We start from the raw sequence: 7,321 nt of genomic DNA, 5'->3' as shown, positions 1-7,321 counted from the left end.
GAAACAGAATCACTTGGGATCTTAAAAATATATAGATAGATGCTCAGCTGCTCGGGTAGCTCAGTGGTAGCTCAGAGCAGAGGGGATGTTGTTCCATTCTCAGCCCTAAAGCAAAACACTGAGGCCCAGGCTGGGTGATACACCAGGGATCAAATCTTAGAGTAGCAGATCCTTGACCTGCTCAGAGCACTGACTGGGCTTCAGTATTTTTTGAAATCCCTGGATGATTCTGATCATCCAGGATGATTCAGGCCCATCATAGAAGGCTTGACATTTTGAAGTGGAAAGACCTTGACACAGGTCCAAGTTTTCCAACTAAGTACAACTTTACTATTCAGAACTTCAGGGAGGATCGGTTTCCCCATCTGTAAAACGGACCCACAACTCCCTCACAATGTCAGAATGCTGAGTCATCGGATGACATCCCGAGATGGTCCCTGATTCTTGGTGCCAATGGCTGTTACTGTTACTATCAATAAAATATTGGCATCAAGTAAAAGGCCCTTCCAGGCCAAGAGTTCAGGGACATGGAGCCAGGCTTTCTCTTTCCCTTGGATGCCCATCTTCTCTGCACACCTGTCCTATTATTGAAGTGTGTGTGGTGGTGATGATGATGATGATGATGATCTGATTTGTTAGACATTGCACATTTATTTCTGAATCATTAATGACCTTCACATGGCTCAGAATCAGATGTGAAAAAGGTACCCTGTTGAGAAGCCCGGTCCGCTCTGCCCGCTGCTGCCTGAGCTCTCCACCTCTTTACCACCCTTCCTCATTTTCGTACTTTCTCATGGATCTTTCTTGAAAGTCTTTCACAGAAGTACAAGAACCTATAAGATCACAGGTGGTCAGCCCTACCTCCCACACTGTCTGCCTCCTGCCTGTTTCCTTGACCATGGTGGCCTGCAGATTTTCCCATAGCAGTTGAGAGCCAGCTTTGACGGGGAGGAAACAGGCTCTGGGAGGGAGCGTTGTTTTCCCAGGAAGCCAAGTCAGTCGTGTTTGAACTCTCTCTCCCTGGCTCCAGAGCCCGTGTCTGTCCCCTGAACTGAAGTGGCCTTCCAAGAATCCGGGCCTCAGGAGTTTGGGAGCCAGACATAAATTGGTGCAGCACAGACCTGGCCTTCCCGGGGACACGGGAAGGTGGGGTGGGGTGGGGTGGGCTGTTAGGGCCCCTCCTGTTTCTGGGCCCTGAAGACCCAAAGACAGGCTAAAGTATGGAATAAGTCATCCAAATAGGGACCCAGTGGGGGGTGTCCCCTGGATGGGACGTCATGGCCTGGTGGCCCTGCCATCCAGCACTGTAGAACCTGTAAGCTCAGAGTGTGCTGGCAGCAGCAAGGTCCAAAGGAGGAGGGGCAGGGAGGAAGGGAAGCCTGGCCAATGGGACGGCCAATGCAGAGCCCTGGGGGACCCATTCCTGGAGGGCAGGATTTGGAATTCAAGACAGAAGTGGTGAGGAGAGCTTAGCCCACATTTTCTGTGCAGGCGAACTCAGGGTCCCCCTGGATCCTTGACCTGCTCAGAGCACTGACTGGGCAAGTCAAGCTCCCTCTCTGCGCCTCGGCTGCAAAATGAAGATTAGACAGCTGGTCTTTGGGCAGCCTTGAAGCCCCCCTAAAGGCATCTTTGGGGGCTCCCTCTCCTTGTTGAGGGAATCTGAATCCTGTTTTTACCAGAATATCATTCACCTATCAGGGCCCTTGGCCTTTCTGGATGGGGGCTGGGGATAAAAGTCTCCACACTGCTTCAAAGTCCAGCCTCCTCCCCCCCAGTTCGGTGTCTCCCTCCTGCCACCCCATATTCCTTCCAGGCAAATGCAGAGGCAGGACCATACCTGGTGGGTCCTGGGGGAAGCCCTGGCCCCCGTCCGACATCCTCCTCCTGGTGCTATGGGGTCCCGCACAGTGGGCAACCTCTTCATCCTTGAGTCAGCCCCTGCTGCCACCCTGGCACCCAAGACCCTGTGGGGACTGCTGGGCAGAGTTAATCCCTTAATACTGGTCACAATGAGATTTCAGGGATGGTGGGAGGCGGTCTCCATGGAGACTGAAGACCTGTCCAGGACCCACGCAAGGAATTAGCCCCAGGCCTCTGCAAGGGGCCCCTAGAGACCCAACCCAAACAGTGGGAGACACCGGGCCTGCAGGCCTGGGTCTGGCCCTCCTGCTCTCTGTGTTCTTTTGCTGAACAGGTGAGACGCATTCACGGGAGCCTGCGTCACCTTTCTGAGCCAGATTCTTTATCCTCCATTTGGGGTTCTGGGCCTCAGTCAGCTTTTCTCGAAGAGTGCCACTTTGGGAATCTGTTAGACCTGAATCTGATGCTCAGCTTTTCCATCTCAGACTGCCTCGGGCCAAGCACTTCGCTTCTCTGAGCCTCAGTTTCCTCATCTTTAGGATGGGCACCATAATGCCACCCTGGTGTCACTCTTGGGTCTGTGTAGTGGGTAGTGACACTCAGTGAATGTAAGTGTCTTCACCTCTTTCTGCTGCCCTTCCCCAATCACCTGCTGCCCTTCCCCAATCACCGCGCCTTACCCTGGTCCCTGGCAGAGAGCTGTCACATCTCTCTCCGCCTCCCTGTCCCTCCTCCAAGTCCCATCTTGGTCATTTTCCTCTGGCAAGTCCTGCCAACCATCCTCCCACAGCCCCAGAGCTTTTCATCATCACAGTTTAATCAGGTGGTGCTCGTCTGCCTCCTCCTCTAGCAGGGTCCCCTTACCACTGCATTCCCAGGACCCAGGTGGCGCTTAATATAACCGGTGGGTTGAATGAAAGAGCGAAAGAACCAAGGAATCGTCGGCCCCAGCGTTCACCACTGATTCAGCACCTGCCCCGTGTGCGATCCCAGGAGATCCCACAGCGAAGATCCTGGGCAAGAGCCCTGTCTCACAGGGCTGCAACCAGCAAGCCAGGTCAAGGCTGCCCAGGCAAACTGCAAGTCCAGAAAAACGGAATGCTTTTCTAAAGTAGGTCCCAAAGAATGCAGGGGGCATACTCATACTTTAAAAGTTTGTGGTTTATCTCAAACCCAAATGAGAGTCGTGGATTGTTTCTGGAAGCTCTATTCCCCCCCCCCCTCCCCTGGGTCGTGGTGGAAAGGCGGGGTGGTGACCGAAATCAAGTAAATAAACAACCAAGTACATTCAAATAGTGGTTAAACAATGACACAGCACGATGCGACAGCACACAGGGACAGGTAGGGGGCGTCTTTGGATCTGACAGCAAGATTTCACCTGCACCACTCTTAATCCCAGTGTTGCTTAGGAAAAGCCCTTTGAGGATCTTAAAGGGCACGAGGGAGACTCCGAGGCGGGCAGAGGGTGCCAGCCGGGGAAAGGGGCTGCTGAATCTCACTCGAAAGACTCCGCGGTCTGCAGCTTGGACCTGGGCCTTCGCAAACCTGCGCGAACCCGCAGACCCACCCCTCGGGTCAGCCAATGTCCTCGACGGGGCTGGGAGCCAGGGGAAGAGGCCAAAGGAGCTGTGCAGAGAAGCGTGGCCACCTGGCCAGAGCTGGGAGCCCTGACACACTTTCCCCTCCCTGGCCCGCCCCACCCCCGGCGCAGCAGAACCTGCTGCGAGCCCCGAGCCGGAGGGCGTCCTGGAGGAGGCGACAGCGACGCACCTCTGCCGCGCTTGGCACTCCCCGGGCTCCCTCTAGTGGCCCGCGCGGCAACTGGCGCTCAGGATTAGGTAGCTGGTAGCTGTCACAGAGCCTTTACCGACCGACCACAGCGGAGCCGCGCCACAGGCCCACCAATCACAGGACCAGTCGGTCTACATCTCTCCAAACCCGCGGAAGCCAGCTCGACACAATCACCAATGACAGCTCGTCGCTACTGCACCAATCAGGACGCAAGACGTAAAAACCGGTTCCCCAGGCCGCCTCCGCGCTGCCCTTCCAGGGTTCCTGAAGCCTCAGTTCCCAGCACCTGGTGCCAGTGCGCAGGCGCTTTGGAGGAAGGTCCCAGGCTTTGTGCTGGCTCCTCCTCGCGGAAGCCCACGTTTGCATTCAGAGGCATATTTAATGACATCGCTGTCATTAAATGTCACCCCTCCATTATGGAAATTGGAGGGTATGGGCAGTGGAAAAACTGGACCTTGGAGTCAGACACACTGAAGCTTTGTGCAGAGGGAGATTTGCTTCCATTTCCTCAGCTGTTACGAGAACAATATTAATATCTACACGAAATACCTGTCACCCTTCCCCATCAACAATTCAAGGGCAAATACTAGGAGTCACTATCTTTGTGTCCCGCCTCACCTGCTATCTCTCCCTTCATCAGAAAACCCAGTTCTTTCCACCTAGAATTTTCATCATCTTTCCATCTCCAACTGAACCAGCGGTGGCAGAAACGCCCATCATCTCTGGACATCTGTTTTCCACTCGGGCTCCCCTGCCACCCACTCCTCAGCCTGGGACAGGGGTGATCTTGTACACGCCTACATTGGATCAGATCCTCCTCTACTTACACCTTTACAACTTCCTTTGCATTTATAATAAAGCTCATAAAACCCCTGCCAGAGACTAGAGCAGGGCACAGCCTCCTTTTTAACCTCTCTACCTCTCCAACCTTATTCCATCCCGCTCCTGCACCCCCACCTTTTTTTCCCTTCCTGTCTCAGGGCCTTTGCACATTCTTTGCCCTCTGCCTGGAATATGATTCCTGGGTCCTTTGCATGCCTGTTGGGTGAAAAAAATATCCTTCAGATGTGGACTTAATTTTTATTGTATCTGGGAGGAATTTCCTATATGTTTATGCAGGGTCTCTGCATCCTTCGCCTCTTTATTCTCTGTCTCTGTACCTATTATTTCCCCTTAGCACTTTATATTGATTTGAAATGGCACAAATGTTTGGTTATTTGTGTGTTAACTATTTCCAGGTCAGGACAGAATGCCTTTATTTTATGTGTATATGGTGCTAAGGATCCAACCCAGTGTCTCACACATGCTAGGCAAGCGCTCTGCCACTGTGCTTCAGCCCCAGCCCTCAAAAAAAAAAAAAAAAAAAAAAAGATTTTTAAGGAGAGACTACTAATCATATGCTGACGTCCTTGGTAAACAGTAGGCAATCAACAGAAAGGAGTTCATGCTTATAGACGTTCTGGAAGGTGGGGATTGAAATCATAGATGCTTCTACACGTAGGAGGGCTCAAGAAGTGAGAAGCACTTGCTTGTCCACCAGAGTTTCCTGACTTTGGTGCTGTCAGCTTCATGCATGGGTGCATGGAGGAGCTCTCCTGGGCTTGCAGGCTGCTTGGCAGCATCTTTGGCCTCAATTCATTAGATGCTGGTCGCACCTTGCCCCTCCCCCAAAATGTGAAACCTCTCCCCCCAAAAATTCTCCAGATATTTAAAAACATCCCTTGGGGGTCAAAATTTCCCCTGATGGAGAACTATGGTGCTAGACCTCTTAGATGTACAAGAAAATTTTCTCCCAGTAATTCAGAGCTTCTCAAATTTCAGTGTCCAAACAAATCATCTGGGGCCATTATTGAAAATCCGAATCCCTGGGGTCCTACCTTCAGGCTCTAGGCTCAACAGTGGGCCCAGGTAGCAGATGTTTCGTGAGCTTCCAGATGCTTCTGGTGCAGGATGCTCTCAGACCCCACTCTAAAAACTCTGCCAAGAATCCTCCGGATAACCTGATAAGCAGGCACTGTGGGAGGCCCCCGCCCACACGGATCCTGCCTTTACTTCCTCTTCTTTCCAGCCACCCTTCCCTGGATGACTTTCCCAAGGAGACACAGAACCTGAATCAGCCAAGCCCACACTGCCTCATCTCCCTTCCAAGCAGACATACCAACTGACCACAGTTCAGTGGAAGCCACCTGTGGAAAGACCCTGGGGCACTGGGGATGGAAACCAGAGTCTCCCACATGCTAAGCGCGCAGAGTGAGCTATTCCGTGAGCTAGACCTCCAGTTCCGTGTGTTTGTTCTTATTTTCAAAATAGGAGTGACAATGAGCATGTGACTGGGAGTGTGAGTGGTATAGGTGTTAATGTACAGGAAGGGCTCAGAACTGGCCCGGCACAGTGACTGCTATAGAGAGCAGGCAGCGTGGAGAGCCAAGTGACTCAGGAGAAGTGTTTGAACTTGATGGAGGGGCACAAGAAACACTCCGCAGTGGTCAAAAATAAACCACCTGACAGTGTGGCGGGGAGAGCTGCCCTAGCAGCAGGTAAGAGGCTGCACCTGGAAACCGCTGCCCAAACCTAGACTCAGGTGTCAGTGACAAGGACATAGTGCTGGGGTCACCAGAGCTGAGGCCCCCTGCATTCTACCCAGAAAGGACCAGAAAGGGACAGCTGCACCTGGTTCTGATTTTATAATTAGACACATAAAATTTTCCTAGGATGGGGCAAGGGGGGGAAACAATCAGAGAGCTAAAGGCCATGTGGCCTGGATCCTGGGGAAGAGGGGAGACACAGTGTAGCAGAGAGGGCCAAGGCATTGCCATTAAAATATAGCAATGGCACCGTTGACAGAGCTGTTGGACCTGACTAAAATTAGAAGCTCTTGTCAGGCGCATTGCCCCAGGCCTGTAATCCCAGCAGCTCAGGAGGCTGAGGGCAGGAAGATCAGGAGTTCAAAGGCAGCCTCAGCAATTTAGTGAGGCCCTGAGCAATTTAGTGAAATCCTGTGTCAAAATAAAATATAAGCAGGGCAAGGTGGCACAGGCCTGTAATCCCGGCGGCTTGGGAGGCTGAGGCAGGAGGATCATGAGTTCAAAGCCAGCCTCAGCAACCGCAAAGTGGAGCAGGAGGATCACGAGTTCAAAGGCAGCCTCAGCAACCGCAAGGTACTAAGCAACTCAGTGAGACCCTGTCTCTAAATAAAATACAGACACAGAGCTGGGGATGTGGCTCAGTGGTTGAATGCTACTGAGTTCAATATCCACTACCCACCTCCCCCAAATTAATTTCAACTGTTTTTTCATTCTTTTAAAATGAAACTTCATTTTGGTGTACTTGTAGATTCACTCACTTTTAAAAATCGTTTAAATATAGTTGCTGGAAATAGATAAATAGAGCAGCGTGGAGAACCCAGAAGGTCTATACATATTGGAAAACGGAAGACAGAAGTGGTGGTAGGTACTGCATACCAGGCAATTAAGATGCCCTATTCAGTAAAGGGTACAGGACCAAGTGGCTTTTCAAATAACAAAAAAATGTCCTCTGCTCTGGTTTGGATGTATCCTTCAGGAGTTCATGTGTAGCAATGCACAGGCTGAGGGCATGTAGATGTGAGGCCTTTAGGATTAAATGAGCTCATGCAGGTGGGTGTTCATGGCTTTCTAAGGGCAAGAGA

Source organism: Urocitellus parryii, chromosome 6, assembly GCF_045843805.1.
Source record: "Urocitellus parryii isolate mUroPar1 chromosome 6, mUroPar1.hap1, whole genome shotgun sequence".
Lineage (NCBI taxonomy): Eukaryota > Metazoa > Chordata > Mammalia > Rodentia > Sciuridae > Urocitellus > Urocitellus parryii.
Note: the sequence above shows the minus strand (reverse complement) of the source record.